Here is a 12,998-nt window from a genome sequence, read left to right as displayed (position 1 = left end):
TCCTAGCAGTAGCCCTGGCCATCAATCTGTCACCATCACCAGAAATAGGAACAGTGCTGGAAATATCCAAATTACACGTGCCTGCCTCCTAGCAGAAAATCTTCAGCATGAGAAAGGCAGCCCATCCAGCTCTGCTTTTATAACAGAGAGAGGCCAGGCTAACATGCTATGTAATTAGTCACCGTCTTCCAGAGCAGGACAAAGAGAACCTGCGGGGCAGTGTGAGCAGCTCCCCAGCTGGTCCCATCTGCGGCAGGTTGCCACGAAGAGCCTGCAGACATCACAGCTGTTCAGCCCCGTATCGGGCGGCTGCAAACATGTAAACAGGTACCCGGGCAGAGTAACGTACCGCAGAGCAGTGTGAGCTGCCGGAGGGAAGTAATAGGAACATTGTCAGGGAACGCTCTCTCTTTAAGCTGACGGAGGCTGCCTAGGAAACAAAATGCTTGTGATTCCAGAAGGACTCCCGACTAGAAAATCCTCAGAAGTTGTTGTAGAAACAGCTTCCCTCCTGAGGGAATAATCATGGATTTTGTAAATCTCAATCTCAACGTACTGATGACTTTGAAAACTCAAAGCTGCTTCTTTCCAGATGGCCAGTTTCAGGGTTGGCAAGTGCTGTTCCATTTTAATCTCCAGTTTCTTATTTTATGATACTCTTTGGGACACAGGTTTTAATTTGTATATGGTCCTCAATCAGTATTATTATTTTTTTTTCCCTCTCTCTCCCTTTAGAGGCGTGCTTCTAAAGGTCTGGCCCTCTGTGAGATTTGGTAAATTCGCCTTTATTTTTATCGAGTACTGTTAAATTACCCATCTATTGGAAATTCTCTGGAATTGCCTGAAGAGACATCTTGGGAACTTTGGCCACTCTGGAGGCCAGTGTGGCTCAAAACCTGAGCTGTGTCCCACTCACCTGGCTTCTAGCTAAAACCAGCAGGCCCCACCCTTCGGGATTCTGCGTCAGTAGGTCTGCGGGGGGGGGGGGGGGGGGCTGAGCCTCTCTGCATCTGCCAGGTTCCCAGGAGTTGCTGATCTCGATGCTGCTGGTCCAGGGACCACACTTGGCGAGAACCACAGCTGTAGGTCAAGGTATGGGTTTCCAGACTTGGTTGAACATAAAATCCCCTAAGTAACTGCTGACAAACTCCAGTTTCCTGATCCTGTCACAAAATAGGATATTAACATCAACAAAATAAAATGATATACAATTATGAATCTTGAAGTAGATTTCTTTCCCCCAAACCCACAGATATTTTAAAAAATCCTTATCCTTCAAGGGGCACCTGGGTGGCTTAATCAGTAAAGCGTCTGACTCTTGATCTCAGCTCAGGTGTTGCTCTCAGGGTCATGAGTTCAAGCCCCATGTTGGGCTCCACACTGGGCGTGGAACCTACCTAAAAAAAGATCATTATCCTTCAACGTCTAGTGCTCTGTCCATGAAGCAGTTCCCGGCAGCAGGAGTGCTTTCATTCTTCAGAACAATCAAAGTATTGTATTTTTCCCGTTCTTACTGCTATTTGAATGTGGACTTGGGGTTCTTGGAATTTTTCTTGCGGACTTAGATAAAGCAACTATTGATTTTTTATTTTTTTTAAAGATTTCATTTATTTATTTGAGAGAGAGAGAGTGCACAAGCATGGGGCAAGAACAGAGGGAGAGGGAGAAGCAGACTCCCTGCTGAGCAGGGAGCCCATGCGGGACTCGATCCCAGAACCTTGGGATCATGACCTGAGCCAAAAGCAGACACTTAACCGACTGAGCCACCCAGGCACCCCAATAAAGTAACTGTTTAAAAAGTTTTAAATGATTACTTTCTTTGTTTCTCATGAAAAATCCAAGTTTCATTTCCACTGAGATCTTTGTATTTGAGTGGTCTACCTGTGTAAGGAAAGATGTAGTTAAAACAACAACAGCAACAAAAAACAGTGGGTACTGCATAGCTCTTGACTGCATTAGCTTTGAACCTGGTTTCACGTAAATCTGGTTATGCTGAGGATGCTAAGAGGCAGTTCGCACGTGTTGCCTCTTTTGGTGCCTCCTCCCAGGTCCCACCGCCATGGGAGTCCCTGGCTACTTTCCCCAACAGTCCACTGATAAGAGCTGATGAGGAGAAGAGCCACTGAATGTTTTTCTAGCTCTGGGACACACACAGTACAATCTCAGTCCCATGCTCCAGGAGCTCAGACTTTGGGGTTTTAGGGTCCATTTTAGAAGTTTCTGTCACCTCTATTAGACAGCAAAGACCACGGGATCTAGTTTTGGGATATTCGTTGCTGAATCCCCCAGTACCTAATTGTATAGCTAGTTTCCAAATGAAATACTGTGATTTTTTACTTCAGACAAATCATTAGCTACTTGCCTAGTTTTTTGAAACATAAAATGATGGGAATAAAGCATAAAGTGGAAGGGATTAAAGTGCTATTATTTACACTGAAAGTTCTCTGATAATTTATCGCCAAGCCATTTAGGGAAGTAGCCTCTAAAACTGTAAAATGTGTCTTTTAAAGTGTTCACAGACAACTTACGTTAAAGCAAAGCGTTCACTAAAAGCAGGCGCTAAGACCTGTTTCTCTCTTGAGTCATTTGTAAACATTAACAAATCTTTTTGTTGGAGACAGAAACATTTCTTTCAAATGGCTCTAAACCTTAAACAGCTGTCCCTGGTCTCCCATCGAAATCCTTAATGCCTGTGAAGGCTGAGTGGTCGGTGAGGACTGGACTAAAGGTTTATGCCTTTGATAAGCATTTGAAGCCTAAGAAAGAAATGAGAACCGTCCAAGAACTATCTGCCAGAATTTAATGACATTTGGAGCAATGGCTTTATCTGAGAAAATTAGATAATATATCTATTTTTTTACATTGAGTATACATGGAGACCCTCAGACCCTCACATCCAAATTTGCCAAGCCTGCTATAGGATGGTCGTGTGAATCTTTGCAGATTAAATGTGTTGTTATGCCGTCTTTTATTGCAAAGCAGGTTGCATCCAGCTATTGCTTAATTTTTACAATACATTCATGAGATCGTAACTGGTTTTCTTTAGAAGAAAGAACTGCTCAGGGACGCCTGGGTGGCACAGTCGTTAAGCATCTACCTTCAGCTCAGGGCGTGATCCCAGCGTTCTGGGATCGAGCCCCACATCAGGCTCCTCCACTGGGAGCCTGCTTCTTCCTCTCCCACTCCCCCTGCTTGTGTTCCCTCTCTCGCTGACTGTCAAATAAATAAATAAAATCTTTAAAAAAAAAAGAAAGAAAGAAAGAACTGCTCAGAATTTAGGGAAGTGCTTTTATCCTCGTATGTAGAAAAGGAAATGAGAGCTGTGGTACAGTTTTATAGGGGTTATACGGGGTTTTTTCTACAGCTTTCCGTGGGGAAGCGGATATGGCAATGGGGTAAGCAGTCTGCCTATAACTGCCTATAACAGTTTCATATAACTCAGATTTCCTAGACCCTGCCTTCCATTTAACTGCTAGGTTGGCCCTTTTTCTGTTTTTGCAACATTTAACCTCTAACAGTTTTTTATTACATTTAGAAAGGAATTGGGAGATTCAAAATCAATGTATTTGATGTATACCAAAGAACTACTTTTCTTTTTTTCTATTTTTTTAATTTAAATCCATTTAGCCAACATCATTAGTTTTTGGATATCATGTTCAATGATTCATTAATTGCGTTTAACACCCAGGGCTCATCACGTCATGTGCCCTCCTTAATGCCCATCGTGCAGTTACCCCAAGGAACTACTGTTCTAAACTGTATTAAAAGTATACTTATTTTGTGGATTGTATTACATTTCTACAGTAATTTTTATTCCAACCCACATTTAAGAATTGAACATATAGCTAGTACAGTACTCTAGACCAGGCCGGAGGGTGAATGTTGACAAGAGTAGGGTTGCAAGAACAGCTTTTATAAGCAGATCCCAAACAACATAAACAAAAATATACTCCAAAGGGGCGCCTGGGTAGCGCAGTGGTTAAGCATCTGCCTTCGGCTCAGGGCGTGATCCCAGCGTTCTGGGTTCGAGCCCCACATCAGGTTCCTCCACTAAGAGCCTGCTTCTTCTTCTCCCACTCCCCCTGCTTGTGTTCCCTCTCTTGCTGGCTATCTCTCTCTGTCAAATAAATAAATAAAATCTTTAAAAATATATATATACTCCAGGACTTGCTTTATAACAAATTATTTCTGTATAGCACCTTAGATATAAATACTTGGTGGTTATGAAATTATAAAGATTAATATTTCAAGCAGCATGGTCTGTGATCAAAAGAATAGTCACATCGCTCTTGCAAATCACCTCCTCTAAGCTTATACCGCTCCCCCCCGTACCCCGCGCCAAAACACAGATGCCAAGTGGCCAGTCCCCTCCTCAGAGCCCCAGAGCACTTGCTGTCTGCACAGTGCTATACAATGATCTTGGGAGGTTTTTGTCAACTTTTTTGTGCATGCAAAACTTTTACTACTGTTAATAACTCACTTTGTCTGAAGCTCTGTTTTAAATAGCGTGGGAGCAGGTAAGGGTAGATAGGAATGAAAAATCTATTCAAGATTCCACCCTTTGATGGCACATCCCACTAACCAGGATCTAGCCAGCAGGCCTTGGAAAAGCTTAGCATCCAAGGCCGAGAACCATCCAGCAGTCGGGCCTTGCAGAATTATTTTTTATCACACACACACACACACACACACACACACACACACACACATCTGGACATACAACACACACATGTAGAATATTTTTTTTGCACATGATAAGTGCTTGGTAGCCACGTGCTGGTTGGTGAGCTGAATCCAGCTCTTTGAGGTTTTGTACGTAAACTTCTGCTACTGGAACTTTTCAGGTGCATTCATTCCTAATAGGCTAGTGGCCACATTACCTGTTATTCCAAATAACAAGCATTTTTAAGAGCTTTCTTCTGCACGTATGTATTTATATGTGCCTCTATGCACGTGCTCAGACACGCTGTGTGGTTGCTGCTGCTATCTGGACTGCACGGACAGCCAGCTCTGCCTTCGGAGCTGTGCCGGAGCCTCTGCTCGGCCTTCCGGAAACCTCGGATTCTAGGGGCTTGATGGGAGGTGTTTGTCTCCATCTCATGATAAGGGCGAAAGCTCAGGCGTCTTACCTCTCTGGGGGCTCTCCTGGGAATGGAAGAAAGACCTCTGATTTTACGGTTAGTGTTTTCATTGTCCAGTGAAGTCCTCTATTTATACTAAACAGTGAAAGCGGTTCGCCACGGAACCGAAGATGTGCTGAGGGTTGTGGCGGATTTGGAAAGCTTACGGGAAATGCTAGGGCATTTCGAACTTAAACTACTTGTGCTTGTGGTTCACGAGTGACTTTGAAATTCACCCAGTCACACTGAGGCTGGGAGCAGTCCAGGCCAGGCTCCTGCATGACCCAAGTCCGAGTCGAGCAAGCAGGCACGCGCACTCCTGGGGCAGGGTTTGGGGGTGGGGGTCTCTTGCTGTGCTTTTTCTCTCTCTGCCCTTCTTCATCCCTTTGACAATGAGAACTCGGGGTGAAAGTCACCCAAACCTCAACCTTCTTTCCAGAATTCAGACTGTAAGGAGACCCGTGGGAGCACTGGCAATGGCCCAGTACTAGGGGTGGGAGACACCTTCCCCAAACACGAAGCAGAAAGAGAGAAGACAGTGGGCTGTTCCTGCCCAGGTGGGAAGGATGGAGGAGGAAAGGTGACTCTGGAGCCATGAGGGTCTGACGCGAGCCCATGGGCAATGTTGTGCTGCAGGAAGGGCTCTGTGACCCAACAGCTGGGCCTAACTTAATGCTGCGAAGCACCGCTGTGCTGAGTACTTGTGATTATACTGGAAGACCGTTCTCAGAATCTAGTGCGTAGGAGAACCACTAGGAAACTTGCTAAAGAACAGAGTTCTGGGTCCTTTCCCAGAGGTTCTGTTACAATGGCCTAGAATCAGGCTGAGAAAGGTGCACGTTTAACCACTAGCATGGGTGTTTCTCATTCGGGTGGTCAGTGGAGAGTATATTTTAAGAAGCACCATCTGCTGTAAAGAATAGGGTCCGAAAAAGAAGGAAGCCTTTCTTTTCTTACAAATATTGGTCTTTTTTTTTTTTTTTTTTTTTTTTGAAAATGACCAGTACCACTTTATCCCCCCACTGCTATGGGATAGTGGCCACGGGAGCCATGGGCCAGGTCTCCCCTACCTGTAGTGGGGCATGGAAAATGCCCTGAGATTTCTGGGCCACGGGAGTCAAAGATGATGTGAGGGCAGGGACAAGAGAAAGAAGCAATGAAAAGCATCAACTGTCAGGAACTAATGAGGGAGACTGACTCCCAGGCAGAGCCAGGCTGCCTTGACCTCTAAGAACAACCAATCATGTCTCCCTGGTGTTAGCATTCTGGTCCAAGATAAATGGTAGTTGAGGATGAAAGGGGGTGGGGAATGAGCTTTCCAGGAAGCCTGGACTCAGTGGGCTTTAGTAAATGCTAAGGAGAGTGGAAGACCAGGCCAGGTAGACAAATCAGTGAAAGCCAGGCCGCCCTCCCCTTGGCGGTGATCATATGAATGGGCAGGGAAGAGGAAGAAATGCCATTTTAGGCAGAATACAGAAACAGTGGAAACCAATGACTAGAGGTAGAATCCAGAGCCTGGAGGAAATTTCCAGAGGCAGGACATTTGTTTTTGGCTAGGAGATAATGGGTGGGATAGAGGATTGCTGAGTTGCCTTGATATTGCATGAAGGAGAAAGTTCATTTAGCAATTGCCCTTGTGTCATGGTTTGAATTGTGCCCCTCCCCCAAAGATAAGTCCGTTCAGCACCTGTGAGTGGGACTTTACTTGATTAAAGGGTCTTTGCAAATATAATTAAGTTGAAGATCTCAAGATAAGATCATCCTGGACTAGGGTGAGCTCCGAGTCCAATGACAAGTGTCCTGAGGAGAGGAGAAGGAGGGAAACATGGTGGCGGGGATTCAAGTGCTGTGTCTACAAGCCCAGACTCACCAAGGATGGCCGGCAGCCCCAGAAGCTAGGAGAGAGCTTAGAAGGGGACTGTCCTCTGGAGCCTCCAGAAGGAGCCAACCCTGCCAACACCTTGATTTCAGACCCCTAGCTTTCAGAGCTGTGAGAGAATTTATTTCTGTGGTTTTAAGCCACGGAGTTTGTGGTAATTGTCAACCCTAGGAAATGTATGCATCTTTCCCTCAGTTCTCCATGTCATATATTTGGGCAGCCTGTCACTCTGCTTTGAAAATGCAAATATCCCAGAGAGTTAAGTAGTTATTAGCCATTTGAAGCAAATGTTATGTTAATTAAACATTTTTCTCTCCTAATGATCTAGGAAAGAAAAATAGTTGTTATTATCAGAGATTGGAGGAGAAAACTCAGGGAATTGGAATCAAACACTTACACTTGAGGCCTATTTTGCTACTGCTGTTTGACCGTGGGAATGCCACTTAACTTCTCTGAAACTGAGTTTTGCTGTCTACAAAATGAGAATTTTAATGCTTATTTATCAGGCCGCTGTGATATGAGGAGTCAGGAAGACAGGCCTTGTGAAGCTGTTTATAAACTTTGGGCGATTCTATGTATGAAAGCACTTACTTTGCAGCAGGGAATACTTTTACAGGGAAGATTGCTGGATTTGGGAAAGAGATAGGGCTAGAATGACGCGGAAGATAAAGACAGTGGCCCCAAACCTCTGCTATAAAATGTTTCCTGGTCTAATGAAAAAGGAAGGGAAAATATGTTGTTTCCAGTCTACCCCAGGACACATTATTCTTCCTGGCCCAGGAACATTTTTATATTAAAAGGGCTTTGGTTGGGTGCCTGGGTGGCTCAGTCGGTTAAGCGTCTGCCTTCAGCTCAGGTCATGATCCCAAGGTCCTGGGATCGAGCCCCCCATCAGACTCCCTGCTCGGTGGGGAGTCTACTTCTCCCTCTACCTCTCCCCCTTCTCGTGATCTCTCTCTCTCTCTCAAATAAAAAAAAATGAAGTTTTCAGCAAAATAAATAAAAGGGCTTTGGTCAACTGATCTGGGATCCTAACATGGTTTTTAATATAATTTCTGTGAGCGAGAAAAATGTATTTGAGGTTCCAAATAATAGAGCAACCAGCCTGTGGAACTGAATCCCTTTCTCTGTTAGTGACAGAGTGTCAGTGCACAAGATGAAGTGACATCTTAGCGTCCTGAGTTTATGTAGTTTCTAAAGGTACTGTGTTCATGTGTGGGGAGCATTTTTTGGTTCTAGAACAGTGCTTCTCAAACCTGGGCAGTGTGCAGACATTTAAAAAAGAAAAAGATTTTTCTGGACTTCAATTTAATATTTTTCACAATATGCTACTGAAGTGAAGACAACACACAACTCAATGGGCATAGGCTCTCATTGAACGACATGCTAGCTCTCCAGATGGCTGCTTTCTTTGCAAACTGAGCAGGGCCCACATAGAAGCAGCTAATCTAAGGCACCTGCAGTTGGCATTGATCTTGGCACCAACTACTCTTGTTGGGTGTCTTCTAGCATGGGGAAGTGGAAATAATTGCCAACGATCAGGAAACGGAACCACCGCAAGTTATGCCGCCTTTACTGACGCCAAATGATTGATCAGCGATGCTGTGAAGAATCAAGTAGCAGTGAACCCCACCAACACAGTTTTTGATGTCAAGTGTCTGATCGGACGTAGATTCGATGATGCTGTTGTCCAATCTGGTATGAAGCATTGGCCCTTTGTGGTGGCAAATGCTGCCGGCAGGCCCAAGGTCTAAGTAGGATACAAAGGAAAGAAGAGGTGTCCTCTGTGGTTTTGACAAGATGAAGGAAATCACAGGGGCTTAGACAGAAAGGTTGGAGCTGAAAGGACTATGCTCATCCATGACTTAGGAGGTGACACTTTTGATGTCTCAATCCCCGCCATTGAAGATGAGATCCTTGAGTTCAAATCTACAGCTGGAGACACCCACTTAGGTGGAGAAGACTTTGACAACCAAATGGTCAACCGTTTTATTGCAAAGTTCAAGTGCAAACATAAGGAGGACATCCTCAAGAACAAGAGGGCGGTCCGCCACCTCCAGACTGCTTGCGAGCGTGCTGAGCATACATTGTCTCCCAGCAGCCAGGCCAGTATTGAGATTGAGTCTCTGTATGAAGGAATTGACTTCCATACCTCTGTGCCTTGTCCCCGATTTGAAGAAGTGAATGCTGAGCCGTTCCATGGCACCCTGGACCCTGTAGAGACAGCCCTTTGGAATGCCAAGCTAGACAAGTGTCAGATCAATGATATCGTCCTGGTGGGTGGTTCTACCCATATCCCCAAGATTCAGAAACTTCTGCAAGACTTCTTCAAAGGAAAGGAACCGAATAAGAGCATCAGCCCTGATGAGGCTGTTGTGTATGGGGCAGCTGTCCAGACAGCCATCCTTTCTGAAGACAAATCTGAAAATGTTCAAGTTTCCCTGCTGATGGATGTCACTCCTCTTTCTCTTGGCTTTGAAACTACTGGAGGAGTCATGACTCCTCATCAAGTGCTCTACTACCATTCCTACCAAACAGATGCAGACCTTCCCTACCTACTCTGACAACCAGCCTGGTGTGCTCGTTCGGGTTTATGAAGGGGAGTGCGCCATAACCACGGAAATCAACCTGCTTGGCAAGTTTGAACTCACGGGCATACCTCCTGCCCCCTCCCCCCCGGGCGCTCCTCCAATTGAAGTTACTTTTGATATGGATGCTAACGACATCCTCAGTGTCTCTGCTGCGGATCAGAGTTCAGGAAAAGAGAGCAAGATTACCAGCCCGAATGATAAAGCCTGCTTGAGCAAGGAGGACATTGAGCACACGGTCCAGGAAGCTGAGAAGTACAAAGCGGAAGATGAGAAGCAGTGGGACAAGGTGTCTTCCAAGAATTCACTTGAGTCTTATCCAGTCAACGTGAAAGCACCTGTCGAAGGTGAAAACTTCAGGGCAAAGTCAACAATGAGGACAGACAGAAGATTTTTGATAAATCGAGTCGGCAACTGCCTTGATAAGAACCAGACTGCAGAGAAGGAAGAATTTGAGCATCAGCAGGAAGAGCTGGGGGAAGTCTGCAACCCCGTCCTGACCAAGCTGTACCAGAGTTCAGGAGGCATGCCCGGCGGAGGGCCTGCGGGCTGCCTTGCCGCGGAGCCCCTCCCTCTGGTGGTGCCTCCTCTTGGCCCACCACTGAAGAGGTGGGTAAGCCAGCCTGAGACTAGGTCTAGCATTGTTCCCCACAAAACATTGGAAGGACCTACATTTGTAGCAATTTCCATGGCAGTTTTAATGTTGAGCTGCCGTAGTAAATAAACTGGGCATTCTTCATACTTGAATATGGAACATGTGCGCAGGGAAAGGAAATAAACATTTCACTTTATAAGCACTGTATTGTAAGTGGAAAATGCAATGTCTTAAATAAAATTGTATTTAAAATTGGCACCAGAAAATAAAATAAGTAGGCCCAAAATGCCTATGCCTATTGCTTTCACATAGGCCAAAACATTAAATACAATAAAAACTAAAAACAATCGCTATAAAACACTGGTTAATTTAGTGTGACTGATGATACCCTTTGCTACAGTTTAATCACTGCTCACTTTGTGAATTGGATACTGAATGCTGCTGACACAAGTTCTTTTGAGTTTGGCTTGCCTGGTATTCTCCAGGACTTTCTCTATTGGAGATTCTGCAAACCCTAATTTGTGCAGTGGGCTGTGGCCTTTACTAGCTGCAAATACATCGCCTGTTACATTTGACTCTGTTTCTTTTCTCATTAGTCTGTGAGAATTAGAGTGGCAGCGCTTGTCAACCTTGCAGACATAAAAATAAAGGCAAATATGGGCACTGGTCATCTCTGATATACCGTGAACATTCAGACGATCCAAAATATGTCTGTATCATTATGTTAAGGTTGTCGTCTTAACAAAAACACCACACTAAAAATTCTCGTAGTGCTAGTCATGGACCACTTTGAATACATCTTTCGAGCTGCAGCCACTCACCGCAGTTGAGAGACGCTGGTCTATACAGAACTGGGTTTAATATATGCAGCATTCTTTGCATTTTACCTTTATTACAAATGTAATAAATCTCCACTGTAGACATTTTAGAAAATTGAAATAATTCAAAGAAATAAAAGAATCATTGTAATGCCATCACACAGAGGAAATCCACCATTAACATTTAAATACCTCTTGTTTCCCTCTGCAAATTACACAGTATACATATTGTTCTAGACCCTATTTAAGAACTTTTCTTCACTTAGCCAAACATTGAGGGCAGCTTTCCAGATTACTAAGTATTCTTCTACAATAACATTTTGGTTGCCTTCAATTTGTCAATTCTGGGTGTCTGTCAAAATGTTCTTAATTGAGTATTTAGATAGTTTCCAGTTTTCTGCCATCATCAACTATGCTGTGATAAATGTGCTTATTCCTGAGTTTTGTTGCACCTAAATAATGAGCCTATTTACTCGTAGGATATTTTTCCTGGTATTAGACCTTCTATATAAAAGAGAATTCAAAATTTGAAAGATTTGTGCACATAGTATTTGTGTGAATCAAATATGTTATATAAATAAAGATGTGGCATTGATAATCACCCAAAAACACTTGTTCATTATTGGTACGTCGGGACAGAAGAGTTGACTTGAAATGGAAACTTTTTAATATCATAGGGCATTCAATTTATTTACATATAAAGGAATGAAAACATGATTTTTTTCTTACATTTTTGGAAATAATTATAGACTCCTAAGAAGTTGCAAAAATAGTACTGAGCGATCCCAGGTACCCTTTCTCCAGCTTTCCCCGAAGGTAACATTGTACTTAACTAGGGTGCATTTATCAAAACCAGGAAACTGACGTCGGGATTATACTATTAGCTAGATAACAGCGTTTACTCAGCTCTCACCAATTTTACATATATTCACTCTGTGTGTGTGTGTGTGTGTGTGTGTGTGTGTGTGTATCTCTGTGAAATGTTCTCACCTGGAGAGATTTGTGTACCCACCACAATCTCTGTGGGATGATCCCTTCTGACCTCCCCTGACCCCCAACCCCTGGCAACCACTGATCTGTTTCCCATCTCTATAATTTTGTCAGTTTTAGAACGTTACATAAATGAAGTCATACTAGGGCATTTGTGGTTAAATGCAGTAACTACAACAAGCCTAGACAATGTACCATCAGGGTTACTGTAACTGAGATCAGAAGGGAGAGATATCTCTTGGAAATCATTAAAACGAACCCAAATCCCTAAAAGATGGAAATGTATCCTAGTCACTTTAGGATCTCTAGCATCGGGGATGAGATTCATTACATGTAACAGCCTGTATGGAGCCATGACTGACCAATCAGAATCGACCCCTGCTGTAAATGACCAGCTCAGCCTTGCCGGTGGGCACTGCTGCATCTCAGTCCTGCCTGGCACCCAGCACAGTACCAGGCGGATGGTAGGTGTGTCTTAGCTCGGGCTGCTAGGACAAAATACCCCAGACTGGATGGCTTCAACAACAAGCAAGTATTTCTGGAAGTTCTGCAGGCGGGGCCGTCCAAGGTCAAGGTGCTGGCCGATCCAGTGTCTGGTGAGGGCCCCCTTCTTGGTTTGCAGATGGTCATACTCTTACTGTGACCTCACATGGCAGAAGGCAGAGAGATGGAGCAAATTATCGTGTCTCTCCTTGAAAGGACACTAGTCCCATTCATGAGGGCTTCGCCCTCTTGACCTCTTGACTTCCCAAAGACCCCCATCTCCTAATACCATCCCCTTGGGGGTATGGTTTCAAAATATGAATTTGGGGGGAATACATGCATTGACTCCATACCAAGGTGCCAAGTATATGTCTTTTGAATGAATGAGGCATTCTGGACTCTCCTTTATGGTTCCTCAGCCTGCATCTCTGAGTCCCTAGCCCTCTTGCGTGGGGTCCTCAGAGCTAAGCAAGAGTGCGCTGGGCCTACTTTACAGTTCTGAGCACCATCTTACCAAACCCTGCG

General features: G+C 44.4%; 1 protein-coding gene and 1 pseudogene across 3 annotated transcripts in view; both read left to right on the top strand.

The window, feature by feature from the left end:
* The window catches only part of RCAN2 (regulator of calcineurin 2), a 264,666-nt gene that overhangs the window by 84,357 nt on the left and 167,311 nt on the right, over nucleotides 1–12,998 (top strand). The gene's annotated exons all lie outside the window — the stretch shown is intronic.
* LOC113261328 (heat shock cognate 71 kDa protein-like) lies at nucleotides 5,736–10,312 on the top strand (annotated as a pseudogene).

Source organism: Ursus arctos, unplaced genomic scaffold (assembly GCF_023065955.2).
Source record: "Ursus arctos isolate Adak ecotype North America unplaced genomic scaffold, UrsArc2.0 scaffold_29, whole genome shotgun sequence".
NCBI lineage: Eukaryota > Metazoa > Chordata > Mammalia > Carnivora > Ursidae > Ursus > Ursus arctos.
This window is presented reverse-complemented; position numbering and strand designations above follow the sequence as displayed.